Source organism: Artemia franciscana, chromosome 19 (genome assembly GCF_032884065.1).
Source record: "Artemia franciscana chromosome 19, ASM3288406v1, whole genome shotgun sequence".
Lineage (NCBI taxonomy): Eukaryota > Metazoa > Arthropoda > Branchiopoda > Anostraca > Artemiidae > Artemia > Artemia franciscana.
This window is the reverse complement of record NC_088881.1, coordinates 6,068,549-6,084,024: the sequence shown is the minus strand read 5'-3', so window position 1 is coordinate 6,084,024 and position 15,476 is coordinate 6,068,549. Positions and strand designations below refer to the sequence as shown.

Here is a 15,476-nt window from a genome sequence, read left to right as displayed (position 1 = left end):
CTGCACAACACCAGAAAAAAAATGAATATATATAAAAACTTACTTTAAAATGTGAAAATTAAAATTAAAAATGTTTTAAAAACTTCTTAAAACAGACCTAGCATCCTTACTTCAACGAAGTTCAAGCAGGACTGATAAATAAAATGATGTGAGATGTTAAATCCATTCAAACAAAACAGAAAAAAAAAATTAAATACAAGTTTTCAAAGCCAGTCTTGCTTTTTTGGCAGCTTGCCTCAAAGGCCTTTTTCTAACGGGTTCAATACTATTATAAATTGGTTTAATAAAATGTTTTGTTAGAAGGTTTTTACTTAAATTTGAGCATAAAGGATTTAGTGGATACCCCCCCAAGTCCCTATTTTAAGAATTATTATTATTTATCTTGAGAAGAAATACGATTGATTCCCGAGCTACCTGTTTTATCTCCAAATGATTACTAATGATAGAAGAGTTTTCAAAAAGTATTGTGTGAGAGGGATTATTAAATATATGCCAAGCTAAAGTAGAATCAAAGGAGCTATTAGAACTATTAGGAATTAATGCTTTGTCTGCATGTCTTCTTTATGCTGGTGTTGCCGTTTTTCTAGATTCTGATGGGTTCTACCAACGTAGTAATTGCCACAGTCGCATGGTCTTTGATAAACCCTCTTCGGCGAGTAACTGGAGTTTTATCTTTACTGGAGCTTAAGAAATTTGTGATTTCAAAATTATTAGTGAAGACTACATACAGATAATTTTTTGTGCAAACATTTGTTAATTTTATTGTGATTTTTTGTTGATTCCACTGTCTTGGAAAAATTTTGCTGTTGTTCCTAAGTTGTGTTTGTTTGAAAGAGAAGAACCTTTTTCACTGGGATGATAAGGGGCCCTCCACGCAAGATTGATCTGAAATCCTTCGTAGAACAAAACAATATTATGCTGATAAAACGTACCTACCTAAAAATACATATTTTGTGGGTTTTTATTAAATTATCAATTAAGCTATCCGTCAAGTTATCAATTTAAATCAATTAATTGAGATTAAATTGATTAAGATCAAACTAATTAATTAGGATTATTTTTTTTATTAAATAAAAACTGATCAATTAACTTAAATAAATTAAATTAATTAAGTTATCATTCAGTTATCGTTTTTATTTTAATTACAGCTAATGATTCATCTTGAACATCCGATCTTTAGATTTTGTCGAATGAAGGCAGATTTGTAATTGGTCTTTACGAAAGTAAACCTCAAAAAATCTCGTAAACCTCAGCTTTTATTCGCCAATTTTGGAAAATTAGTTGCTTTGGTTAATTTTAATTGCCAAATTTATCAAGCAATTTGGCAATTTTTTCTTAGCACAAGCAACACCCTTGTAATTTGTTGTTTGGATTGTTCTAAACAACAACAACTGTCATAGTAGAGATAATGTCAAAGAACAACAATCAAAGAAAAAAATGAGATAATCCAAAGATAAATTTTTCTTCTGATTTAGCTTGTTTCTATTTTATTTTAGTTCTATCTTCTTTTTTTCTGTGGAAACCGTCGAATTATATCTGAATTCACTAGAAAATACTAAGATCGGTCCAGAAGGAAGTTTGGTAATATCACATAGAAAAAACTGTATCCAGTGTTTAAAAGAATACAGTTCTTGACCCAGATGTGTCGATGTTAATATTTTGAGGGTTAGCTTCTTGTCGAAAATTTATTCCTGAACCTTCTATCATCAAAGCCTTAAGTTTGAATAGGGGGAGAGGATTAGGTCGATACCCCGCCCTCCTCAGGCTCGTTCAAGGTGCTTCATCCTGGGACCATCAAGGAAGTCGTAGTTGCTAATAAAACCTGAATTAACTTTAAATGAAAATAACGGTTGAATGACCTTTCTTCTGCGTAGGCGGGTGGAGGAATATGTTAGAACCGTCCACTGTTAATCGAGTGTCTTTATCAAAGGAAAACTTAAAAATTTGAACTTAAACCAAAAATTTCAAGGCACTAGACTACCGGAAAAATGACCTAATTCCATCCTCCTCAAAGTTTGTACATCTTGAAAGTAAGGGTGGGTGTACGTGTATTTGTAGTGTGTAATGGAAGGAGACGATTAATCCAGAAAGTACCGATTTCTATTAAAATTCGCAAAATTAAAAAAGTAAATCAAATTGATAAAATTAAATAGGTTTTTCGTTTTATTAATTTCTTGCATTATTTTTTCTTTTTTCTTCATTTAATCATAATTAGATAAATTAAAAATTGAAATATTAAGTTGAAAAAATAAATATCGAGATTGCTCTTCTTGCCGAAGATTGTCCTTTTCGGCCAACCGTCTAAGGCAAAACGGAAAGCAGGTCTTCCGCGGTTGGGGTGAAAAGATGTCATAAAGAAAGATTTAACGGAAATGGGAACTTCGTGGTAGGATTGGAAGAGGGGGGCTTTGAATAGCTTGGGATGGAGGAGGAGTGTGCGTAGCTGTGTTGGCCTCAGGCGGTTTGGTGCTGCGGAGAGTTGTTATTAGTAGTAGTAAAAATATTAATCTCAATTAAAATTCACTTCGAGAAAATTCCCTTGCTTAAAATATTTAAATGAATTTCGATTTGAATAGAGTCAACTCTTTAGAATTATCAGAAAAGCTTCTAGCTTAATTCAATCTCGTCGTGGTATTGTTGTCGTGTTCATTTTCGTATTTCTTCTTTTTACTACTTCCCCTCTGCGGCAAAAAAGTATTTAAAGCTGTATGTTGAAAGTCGTTCGGGAATTGGAAAGCTGTCCAAATTCCTCTTGAAAGGTAGTGGGAATTGTTACGTCTCTCAAAACTTAGAAAGCTGCTTCCCGATTTTTAAATACATGTGAAAGAATGCCTTTTTGTGATGGTATTAAGGAGTTGATTTAAAAAAAGGAAAGTGTGATGTTTAAACTTTAGCGAGCAAAAATTAACTCATATAAGAAGAAAAACTTAAAACGAACCAAATTGCTAAAAAAAAAACGAACAAACTACCAAGGATGAAATGATATATTTACATGCTGAATATGCTTATTTAAGTTCGCTGTTTAATAAGTTACACTGTTCAGTTCAAAAAGACCGCTTCTTTTACGTTAAGAATAGGGGGGGGGGGCTCTCGATCACATATTGTGTTTTATTCATACTTTTTGCTAGAGTTTAAGGGTGTCTTTACTGTCGAGTTAAATAGAAATTCAACCAAATGTAACGTCGAACTCTTCATGATTATAAAGTACAATAAATGAGTATGGCACAGTCTCTTTTTATCTCTGAATCCCTGCTAAAGACCAGGGTGCCATTTCTTCTTTACTGAAAATCAAATTTTCCTCTCTTGGGGAAAAACTTTTATGATCGTTTGTTGAAAGCCGTTTGGAAAATGGAAGTCGCTTGAAATTTCTCGTGAAAGGCAGTGGGAATTGACACGTCTGTCAAAATTTAGGAAGTTGCTTTCCGATTTTAAATCTGTACAAAGAACGATAATACACATCGCGTTTTGCGATTTTGTTATGAGGTTGAGTTCTTTTTTAAGTAAACAGTGATATATCAACTTAAGCGAACAAAAATTATCTCACAAGTAGCAAAACGTAAAACGAGTAAGATATTACGTAGGATGAAGTTGTATATTTACATTCTGAATGTGCCGATTTAGTTTCATTACTTTAGTAGTTAGATTGTTCAGTTCAAAAAGCCAACTTAAACTTCAGTATAAAGACGGAAGAAGTATGGTAGTAGAAGTATTTGTCAAGAGTATGGAAGTGTCAAATACGCATGGACGTTCTGCTTTTTTTATGAACTTGCTCGTCGGTCCTTGTTTTGCTTGTTCAGGCACTTCCAAATAAGCTAGAGCGATGAAAGTTGGTAGGCGTATTAGGAACCGGACCAGACTAAATTAGAAATAGGCGCTTCCCCGATTCAATCATCTGGGGGGGGGGAGTATCCTTAAAAGCCTGCATAGCGCAGAGGATATGTTGTTGGTAATTACCTTCATAGGTCGTAGGTTCAATTCCTGACAGAGACAATTTTTATAAGATTTTTTTCTTACTCTGCCAATTTTGGTATTAATTTTTAGTTTAATTTCAGTACTTCTTTCAAAATACCTGGTTTTGGCTACACTTTTACCAAAAGTATCAGATTGGATCACATTTTATGGTGATTAAATCTGGAATTTGCTATAGTATGGGCCACCAAGCGTAGGAGGAGCTAAATCAAGCGATGGATTTAAAGTGATCAAAAATTATGCAGAAGAAGAAGAAATTCCACACAGTGGTGCCTATCATAGTAGCCTCAAAAAAAAAAAAATAGATTCTTTTAGATATGTTTCATTTCCAGTAAAGGATAACTTACCCTCCATTAGAGCTATTTAAGGCGTTTATAGGATAATCGATTTAAAATGGGTGCCCTATTAAAACTAAACGACCGTCACGAATGTACTGATATCGTCAAATGGCAAGCTGGGCGTTAAATTAAAAGGGCATTAGATCCCTGAATTCCATTATATCAGCGCCAACTTTCTTTGGTGCTCCATTCTATGTGATGAAGCCACAAATAATGGCAGGTTTTTTTAAAGATTCCTTACTAAATCTACTCCATTAGGTTGTCTATTATCGAGGTAGTTTTAGGTCGAAACCAAGCGGTGCTCAAATGGTAGTTATGACTGGGTCTAGAACATAGAGACTATTCATGGAAGACCATGAAGTATCATTTATTGAAGTGTCGTATGAACAGCTCAAATTTTCATGATAAACTGAGCATCATGGGGAGCCAACCCTGGATATTTAGGATGGGTAGTATGCATACCATGGTATGACATATGTCTATTGTGGCAAAGGCGGTGGGGATAAAGTAACGGTTTGTTTGTTTTTTTATAAATTTATTGGAAAAATGACGAATGGGAAAAATTTTATGGTTGTGGGACACGGCCCCCTTTCCAAAATAAAAGCCATAAAAGGGCCTACAATTTGTTTTCCAATTGGGTCGAAAATTTCCCAGAAATGGGAATTTTCCAGGAAACCGATTTTTGCCCTTTAATCAATTTAAAGCTTATAGCCCTAATTTCCCTTGACCAAGGGGGACTTAATGTAAAAGAAATGTGTTGGGCCCAAGGACGGGTTCAGAATTTATGCTGAGGGAAGAAGGTACCGATAAGATTTAGTGTCTCTGTAGGTATTTAACGCCCTCCTGACCCTGTAGTAAGTGCAACGTTTGACCTTCTAGGGGGGTACTCGTGGGCCTAAAAGCCGGCAGTGTTGCTTGGGCCCTTTGGAGCTGGAAAATGAGTATTTTTTTTTCAAAAGTAGATTTGGAAGTCAAAGATGGAATATGGAATATCAACTTTATAATTTCAGTTCAATTTTTCTAATTCCAAAGTTCTGGATCTACTAAGAATAAAGCTTAGATTCTTTTCCTTTTGGATGTGTTTTGCTTTCTTCTTTCATTTATGGTTATCAGTATTGAAATGTTGAAAATTAGCCGATACTATAATTGGAAACTACTTTTTTTCTAAAAAACTTCCTTGAGAAAAGCAGCATTTTTTTTTGCTTTTTTTTCAATCGTTGTTGCGCAGACAATTACCAAAGAATTTCTGTGTTCACCCTTCAACTTAAATGTCCTTATTTTCTTTCTACTTTTTTCGCGATGCGTAATTTTCTTCCTTTTTTCTTTTTGTTATTTTATTTCCTATTTTGTTTTCTTTTCTATCCTAGCATGGAAAAAACAGAATTTACAGTTTGCTGGGACAGTGCTTGGTACCCAGATAAATCTGTTGCCCTCGCAATGGTCTGCTCAAATCATTTTTTTTTTTTTTTGCGTTACTATAATTTTACAGTGAGTTTCATCTCTTTGTCTGTTATTAATTTTGTCTTCTCGTCAAATCCTGATTTTTCTTCTGTTTTCCTGCTTTTACTTTTGTCTTCTCATCAAATCCTGTTTTTTCTTCTCTTTTCCTGCTTTTACTTTTGTCTTCTCATTAAATCCTGCTTTTTCTTCTCTTTGTCCGCTTTTTCCTGCTTTTACTTTTGTCTTCTCATCAAATCCTGCTTTTCCTTCTCTTTTCATGCTTTTACTTTTGTCTTCTCATCAAATCCTGGTTTTTCTTCTCTTTTCCTGCCTTTTCCTGCTTTTACTTTTGTCTTCTCGACAAATCCTGCTTTTATTTTGTTAAGAAATAAGAACAAGAGCTAAGAGCTCATATGGCACTTGTGACGCGGCAAGAAGAGCTAAGAGCCAAGAGATCATATGGTATGAGCTCTAGCAAAATTCTATGAATCAATAGATTGATTTAATAGGAAAATAAGAGGCTTAATGCCGGTCAGGATTTAAAATAAAGCTGTGTGTCACGATGTCCATCTAAATATCAAAATTCATTAAGATCCGATCACCCACTCGTATGTTATAAATAACTAGTTTTTTCTAATTTTTCCTCTCCTTTTAGCCCCCCAGATGGTCGAATCTGGGAAAACGACTTTATCAAGTCAATTTGTGCAGCTCCCTGACACGCCTACAACTTTCATCGTCCTAGCACGTCCAGAAGCACCAAACTCGCCAAATCACAGAACACCTCTCCCCAACTCCCCCAAAGAGAGCCCCTCCAATGTCAAAAGATCTGGTCGGGATTTGAAATAAGAGCTCTGAGACATGAATTTCTTCTAAATATCAAATTTTATTAAAATCCGATCACCCATTCGTAAAATAAATATACCCCAATTTTCACGTTTTCCAAGAATTCTGGTTTTCCCCTCCAATTCCCCCCAATGTCACAGGATCTGGTCTGAATTTAAAATTAGAGCTTTAAAGTGCAAGACCCTTCTAAATATCAAATTTCATTAAGATCTAGTCACCCTTACGTAAGTTACAAATACCTTAATTTTCAAAATTACCCCCCCCCCCCCCCAACTCCACCAAAGAGAGCAGATCCGGTCCGATTATGTCAGTCATGTGTCTTAGACAGGTTTATATTCTTCCCATCCAGTTTCATCCTGATCTCACCGCTTTAAGTATTTTCTAAGATTCCCGGTTCCCCTCAACCCCCCCCCCCCCCAATTACGCTGGATCTGGTTGAGATTTAAAATAAGAGATCTGAGTCACGAGGTCCTTCTAAATTTGAAGTTTCATGATGATCCGATCACTCCTTCATAAGTTAAAAATACGTCATTTTTTCTAATTTTCATAATTAACTCCCCCCCCCCCCAATAGAGCGGATCCGTTTCAATTATGTAAATCAAGTATCTAAGACTTCTGCTTATTTTTCCTACCAAGTTTCATCCCGATCCCTCCAATCTAAGCGTTTTCTATGATTTTAGGATCCCCCACACCAAAATCCCCCCAATGTCACCAGATCCGGTCGGGACTTAAAAAAGAGCTTTGAGACACGATATCCTTCTAAATATCAAATTTCATTGAGATCCGATCACCCGTTCGTAAGTTAAAATACCTCATTTTTTCTAATTTTTCAGAATTACCCCCCCCCAACTACCCCAAAGAAAGTGGATCCGTTCCGGTTATGTCAATCGGGTATCTAAGACTTGTGGTTATTTTTCCCACCAAGTTTCATCCCGATCCCTTCACTCTAAATGTTTTCCAAGTTTTAGGTTCCCCCCCAACTCCACCCTCCCTCATCCACGTCACCAGATCCGGTCTGTATTTAAAATAAGAGCTCTGAGACACGATATCCTTCTAAATATCAAATTTCATTGAGATCCGATAACCCGTTCATAAGTTAAAAATGCCTTATTTTTTCTAATTTTTCAGGATTAACCCCCCCCCCCCCCCCCATAACTCCCCCAAAGAGAGCGGATCCGTTCGAGTTATGTCAATCATGTATCTAGGACTTGTGCTTATTTTTCCCACCAAGTTTCATCCCGATCCCTCCACACTAAGTGTTTTCCATGTTTTAGGTTTCCCCCTCCCAACTGCCCTCCCCGTGTTTTCTAATTTTTCAGAATCAACCCCCCCCCCCAACTACCCCAAAGAGATCAAATCCGCTCCGGTTATGTCAATCATGTATCTACGACTTGTGCTCACTTTGCCCACCAAGTCTCATCCCGATCCCTCCACTCTAAACGTCTCATCCCGATCCCTCCACTCTAAGTTATTTCCAACTTTTAGGTTTCCCCCTCCCAACTCTCCCCCCAATGTCACCAGATCTGTTCGAGATTTAAAATAAGAGCTCTGAGACATGATATTCTTCTAAATATCAAATTTCTTTGAGATCCGATCATCCATTCGTAAGTTAAAAATACCTCATTTTTTCTAATTTTTCAGAATTAACCCCCCCCCCCAACTATCCCAAAGAGAGCGGATTCGCTCAGGTTATGTCAGTCATGTATCTACGACTTGCGCTTATTTTTCCCACCAAGTTTCATCCCAATCCCTCCACTCTAAGCCTTTTCCAAGTTTTAGGTTTCCCCCTCCCAACTCTCCCCCCCCCAATGTCACCAGATCTAATCGGGGTTTAAAATAAGAGCTCTGAGACACGATATCCTTCTAAACATCAAACTTCATTGAGACCCGATCACCTTTTTGTAAGTTAAAAATGCCACATTTTTTTCTAATTTTTCAGAATTAACCCCCCCCCCAACTACCCCAAAGAAAGCGGATCCGTTCCGGTTATGTCAATCGGGTATCTAAGACTTGTGGTTATTTTCCCCACCAAGTTTCATCCCGATCCCTTCACTCTAAATGTTTTCCAAGTTTTAGGTTCCCCCCCAACTCCACCCTCCCTCATCCACGTCACCAGATCCGGTCTGTATTTAAAATAAGAGCTCTGAGACACGATATCCTTCTAAATATCAAATTTCATTGAGATCCGATAACCCGTTCATAAGTTAAAAATGCCTTATTTTTTCTAATTTTTAAGGATTAACCCCCCCCCCCCATAACTCCCCCAAAGAGAGCGGATCCGTTCGAGTTATGTCAATCATGTATCTAGGACTTGTGCTTATTTTTCCCACCCAGTTTCATCCCGATCCCTCCACACTAAGTGTTTTCCATGTTTTAGGTTTCCCCCTCCCAACTCCCCTCCCCGTGTTTTCTAATTTTTCAGAATCAACCCCCCCCCCCCCAACTACCCCAAAGAGATCAAATCCGCTCCGGTTATGTCAATCATGTATCTACGACTTGTGCTCACTTTGCCCACCAAGTCTCATCCCGATCCCTCCACTCTAAACGTCTCATCCCGATCCCTCCACTCTAAGTTATTTCCAACTTTTAGGTTTCCCCCTCCCAACTCTCCCCCCAATGTCACCAGATCTGTTCGAGATTTAAAATAAGAGCTCTGAGACATGATATTCTTCTAAATATCAAATTTCTTTGAGATCCGATCATCCATTCGTAAGTTAAAAATACCTCATTTTTTCTAATTTTTCAGAATTAACCCCCCCCCCAACTATCCCAAAGAGAGCGGATTCGCTCAGGTTATGTCAGTCATGTATCTACGACTTGCGCTTATTTTTCCCACCAAGTTTCATCCCGATCCCTCCACTCTAAGCCTTTTCCAAGTTTTAGGTTTCCCCCTCCCAACTCTCCCCCCCCCAATGTCACCAGATCTAATCGGGGTTTAAAACAAGAGCTCTGAGACACGATATCCTTCTAAACATCAAACTTCATTGAGACCCGATCACCTTTTTGTAAGTTAAAAATGCCACATTTTTTTCTAATTTTTCAGAATTAACCCCCCCCCCCCCCAACTACCCCAAACAGAGCGGATCCGTTCCAGTTATGTCAATCATGTATCTAGGAATTGTGCTTGTTTTTCCCACCAAATTTCATCTTGATCCCTCCACTCTTAGTGTTTTCCAAGTTTTAGCTTCCCCCTCAATGTCACCAGATCTGTTCGGGATTTAAAATAAGAGCTCTGAGACACGATAACCTTCTAACTATCAAATTTCATTGAGATCCGATCACCCGCTCGTAAGTTAAAAATACCTCATTTTTTTCTAATTTTTCAGAATTACCCCTCCCCCCCCAACTACCCCAAAGAGAGCGGATCCGTTCCGGTTATGTCAATCATGTATCTAGGACTTGTGCTTATTTTTCCCATCAAGTTTCATCCTGATCCCTCCACTCTAAGTGTTTTCCATGATTTTCGGTTACCCCCTCCCAACTCCCCCCCAATGTCACCAGATCCGGTCGGGATTTAAAATAACAGATCTCAGACACGATATCCTTCCAAACATCAAATTTCATTGAGATCTGATCAACCGTTCGTAAGTAAAAAAAACTTCAATTTTTCTATTTCTTCCAAATTAACGGGCCCCCCACTCCCCCGCCCAGATTGTCAAATCGGGAATATGACTATTTCTAGTTTAATCTGGTCCGGTCCCTGATACGCCTGCCAAATTTCATCGTCCTAGCTTACCTGGAAGTGCCTAAAGTAGCAAAACCGGGACTGACAGACAGACAGAATTTGCGATTGCTATATGTCACTTGGTTAATACCAAGTGCCATAAAAATGAAAGGAATAGGAAAATTGTCAGTTTTTGTAATGCATACATACCTCTCAAGGCCGTGATTAAGTGAACTTAAAAACATCGAGGTTTAGAATTGGAATTGGGGTAACCTTCTGTCTCTCAATTCTCTAGAGACCGTCAATTGTCAAAAGCCCTTCTAATGGCACTTATTTATTGGCTGAAATTTCAGGTTAATTATACCAGCTTGTCAATTTGGTCTCTAGGGCGATCTGAAACGATTCTTTCGGGCAAAAAACTTGTAAAAATTTCAGGTAGCTGACAATATTCTATGGGACTGTTCGAAAACAGGAAAATACATCGAAAAATGGTTGCAATCAGGTTATTGTCTTCTGCTCTTGATAGTACCGATTTTGTTCTAAAAGCAATATCCTTCATAGAGTACACTTGTGTAAAAGAGTTAGATTTTTAAGCAAATAGAGGAAATAGAGCAAAATCCTAACAAACATTTTGTAGCATCTTCAAGAAGCTACGGCCTGATATTAAAAGCGGTATCTTCCGCCAATGAATACTTGAGTACTTTTTAAATATAAATTTTCAATTTTAACATGGTATTTTCAAGTTCCATCAGTTCACTTAATCACGGCCTTAACTTTTCTTGTTAGGTGACTCCATCTAAAATGGGACTTACTAAATGGTGTGCACAATATTTTGTTTTTTCATAGTTGATATTTGTGATACAGTGCGACGTACTGTATACTGTTTACCGTCAATACTGAAAGGAAACTACGATTTTCTCTCTTTCATAAATTTTTGTTTTCTCTCCTTCCTTCCTACTCTTAGTTGTCCCTAAATTCTTCTATGTTTTGGTGATATTACAGGCTAAATTATTTAGCAAGTGTTTTTGTATCCCTTTTTTCTCTTTTTAAGTGTTTGGTCAATTTTTTATATTTTTTATTGTAAGCGTTATCATTTGTCTTTTCTTTATATTTGTATTGTAGCCTACTCCTCATTTTTTGAGGGAAATAAAGAAAATAAATAAATAATAATAAATATATGAAAGCAAGAGAAATATGTCGGGTTTAATAATATATGGTGCGGAAAGTTTCTTGTTTTATGTTTATGGCTTTAAAATATAGGACTATGTTATTGATCTTGGATCAATACGAAAGGAAACTAGGATTTTCGCTCTTTCATAAATTTTTGTTTTCTCCTTCCTTCCTACTCTTAGGCGTCCCTAAATTCTTCTGTGTTTTGGTGATATATGAAAGCAAGAGAAAAATGTCGGGTTTTATAATATATGGTGCGAAGAATTTCTGTTTTTGTGTCCTTGGCTTTGAAACCAAGGACTACGTTAGTGATCTTGAATCAATACGAAAAGAAGCTAGGACATTTTTTCTCTTTCGTAAACTTTTGTTTCCTCTTTCCTTTCTACTTTTAGATGTCCTTAAATCCTTCTGTGTTTGGCGATATATGAAAGGAAGAAGAAACTTATTGGCTTTATAATATAGCGTGCGAAGAATTTTGACTATTTTATTTATAATTGAAATGGCGAGTTAAAAGCAAAATATTCTAGTGGAGTAACTTTTTTTCGTGGCTTTTATGTTTTGTCCTTGAAAACAAGGACTGTGCTATTGATCTTGAATCGGGAACTAGGACATTTTCCCTCCCGATCAAACTAGTGTTACCTCTTTCCTTTCTACTTTAAGTTGTATACATTGAGCGTTGGCAAATTTTCTCTGTTGCGACTGTATGGTTGATTTGTTCGTTTTAGAAAGGTATCTTGAATGTACGGTTTAAGGGTAAATTATTAAATAATTAAGTTATTAAATAGTAAATAATTAAAGGGTAATTAAAGGTTTAAGGGCAAGTTTAAGGGTAAATGTCCTTTGTAGTGAGCGTCTAGTTGATTTATCTGGGTTTTTTTTTTTTTTAGAAAAAATTACCTTAGTAATTTGAACTTCGATAATTTTTTAGTTAATTACCTTGGTAATTTCTGGTAATATGTGGTAATTACCTTGGTAATTTTTGAATGTATTGAACCTGGGTATTTTTTTCTATTCGAAACCTCCGATAGAATTGTTTTTATGCGACTTGAACTGGAAAATATGGGCAATTTTTCTATTGACTTTTAAAAGCAAATTATCGCTTTAGTATAATTGCGCTGATTTGTTCGGTTGTTTTAGAAAGATATATCTCCAGTTTGGTTTCTTAGCATATTAGTTTGTTTGTTGTTGAAAGGCTCTTTGAAATTTAGGATACATTTTCTTGGCAAGTTAGGGAAAGTTAGTAAGGGCTAGTTCTCTTAGGTGAGGTAAATTCTTTTGATAAACCTTCTCCTTAGAAATAATCAGGAGAAGACTTCATTGGTTGTTTTGAAAAGGTCTGTCTCTAGGAAGGTTGTTTTCATTTTTAGTTCTCTGTAATGAATGTATTATAATATTAGAGTATTGTAAACCATGGAAATGCCATTGGTCAAATATGAATCTGGAACATTGCACTTTGAAAGGGCACTGTTTATTAAAGGTAATCCACCATTAACGTATTGTAAACCATAAAATGATAGGGGTCAAGTTTGAGCCTGAAGCATGGTCGATTCGAAAGGTCGCTTTGTGTTGAATATATTCCAATGTTAAAATATTGTAAACCGTAAAAATAATAGTGGCCAAGTATCTGCCTAGAACATGGGCGATTCGAAGGGTTGCTTTATATGGAGAGTATTCCCATGTTTGACTATTGTAAGCCATGGAAATGGTAGTGGCCAAGTATGGGTCTGGAACATGGAGGATTCGAAAGGTCACTTTATGTTGAACATACTCCAATATTAGACTATTGTAAGCCATGGAAAAGGTAGTGGCCAAGTATGGGCCTGGAGCATGGGCGATTCCAAAGGTCTCTTTGTATTGAACGTATTACAGTATTAGAATATCGTAAAGCATAAAAATAATAGTGGCCAAGTATCCGTTTGGAACATTGGCGGTTCGAAAGGTTGCTTTATATTGAACGTATTCCAATATTTGGCTATTGTAATGGTAATGGCCATGGAAATGGTAATGGCCAAGTATGGGTCTGGAACACGCGTCATTCGAAAGGTCGCTTTGTATTGAACGTATTTCGGCATTAGAATATTATATACCATTGAAATAATAGTGGTCAAGTATCTGTAAACCATAATCGGATCTGTAAAACCATAAATCAAGTGGTCATATTATAAACCATAAAAATAATAGTGGTAAACTATCTCTGGAACATTGGCGGTTCGAAAGGTCGCTTTGTATTAAAAGTCTCCCAGAATTATAATATTATAAACCATAAAAAAAATAGTGGTCAAGTATCTGTAAACCGTAATTGTATCTGTAAAACCTTAATCTGTAAACCTTAAATCAAGTGGTCAATATTGTAAACCATAAAAATAATAGCGATAAAGCATCCCCGGAACATGGGCGATTCGAAAGGTTGCCTTGTATTGAACGTAATCCAGTAGTAGAATACTATAAACCATAAAAATAATAGTGGTCAAGTATTCGTCTGAAACATGGACGATTCGAGAGGTTTCTTTTATTGAACGTATTCCAGTATTAGAATATTGTAAACCAGTATATTATAATCAGTATTGAAAGTCAATGATTCTAAACAATAAAAAAATTTTAAACCATATATATATATATATATATATATATATATATATATATATATATATATATATATATATATATATATATATATATATATATATATATATATATAAAAAGAAAACGATCAAAAATGGGGCCTTTAGACTAAACGAGAATACTGAAAAAACACACAAAGTGAATATTTCGGGAGGACAACGGCCTCTCTTCTTCAGCGCAAACAAAATAATACATGGAAAACACCGAAGAAAAAACCATAGAAAAAAATAATATACATGGGAAACGCCGAAGAAAAAACCAGCAAAACAAACGTGGAAAGTCAGTGTGAAAAACAAAAAATAAAATCCAAAAATTATACTAATTAAAACCAAATACCTGACAGCAACAAAGCGAGTCATTTGGCAATACATGGGATTTGCACGAAATCCAAAAATTAGAACTACCATCGATAGATACTAGCGAACAACATTTTCTTTCGCTAGTATCTGTCGATGGCAATTCGAATTTTTGAGTTTGTGCAAATAGGGATTATTGGCGAATGAGTTGGTTTGTGGCTATTAGGTATTTGGTTTTAATTCTTCTAATGTTTGGCTTTTATTTATCTTTGAAATTTTTTTTATAATTGGTTTTGATGGCACTTAATATTTACCAAGTGACATAGAGCGATCCTTATTTTTGTCGGTCCGTCTGCCCCGGTTTTGCTAGTTTGGGCACTTCCAGAGAAGCTAGGACAATAAAATTTGGCAGGTGTATCAGGGACCAGAAGAGAATAAATTAGAAATTGTCTCTTCCCCGATTCGACCATCTGAGGGGAGAGTGGAGGGATGGTGAATTCGGAAAAATTAGAGAATATGAGGTATTTTCTCACCAGTAAGACGGTGATCCGTAAGACCACCCGTCTTAAGGGCGGGTGGTCAGATCTTAGTGGAATTTGATATTTAGAAAGATATCGTGTCTAAGAGCTTTTGTTTTAAATCTTGACCGGATCCGATGACATCATGGGGAGTTGGAGGGGTTGGATCGGGATGAAACTTGGTGGGAAGAATAAGCACTTGTTCCCGATATGTCACTGACATAACCTGACCGGATCCACTCTCCTTGGAGAGGTTGGGGGGAATAAAAATTTTAAAAAAGGACGTATTTTTAACTTACGAGCGGGTGATCGGATCTTAATGAAATTTGTTATTTAGAAGGACCTCGTGGCTCAGAGTTTTTATTTTATATCCCAATCGGATCTGGTGAGATTGGGGGGTCAGAGAGGGGGAACCGGAAATCTTAGAAAACGCTTAGAGTGGAAGGGTTCGGGATAAAATTTTGTAGAAAAAACAAGCACAACTCCTAGAGTCCTAGGTCGCAATTTAAATTTCTGTCAGTCTGTCCGTCGGTCCCGGTGTTGCTAGTTCGGGCACTTCCAGATAAGCTAGGACGATGAAAGTTGGCAGGCATATCAGGGAACCGACCAGACTAAA

At 36.4% G+C, this 15,476-nt stretch overlaps 1 protein-coding gene across 1 annotated transcript in view; it reads left to right on the top strand.

The window, feature by feature from the left end:
* LOC136039221 (protein capicua homolog) overlaps window positions 1-15,476 on the top strand; it is a gene marked incomplete in the record, with an annotated part of 223,751 nt that overhangs the window by 172,328 nt on the left and 35,947 nt on the right.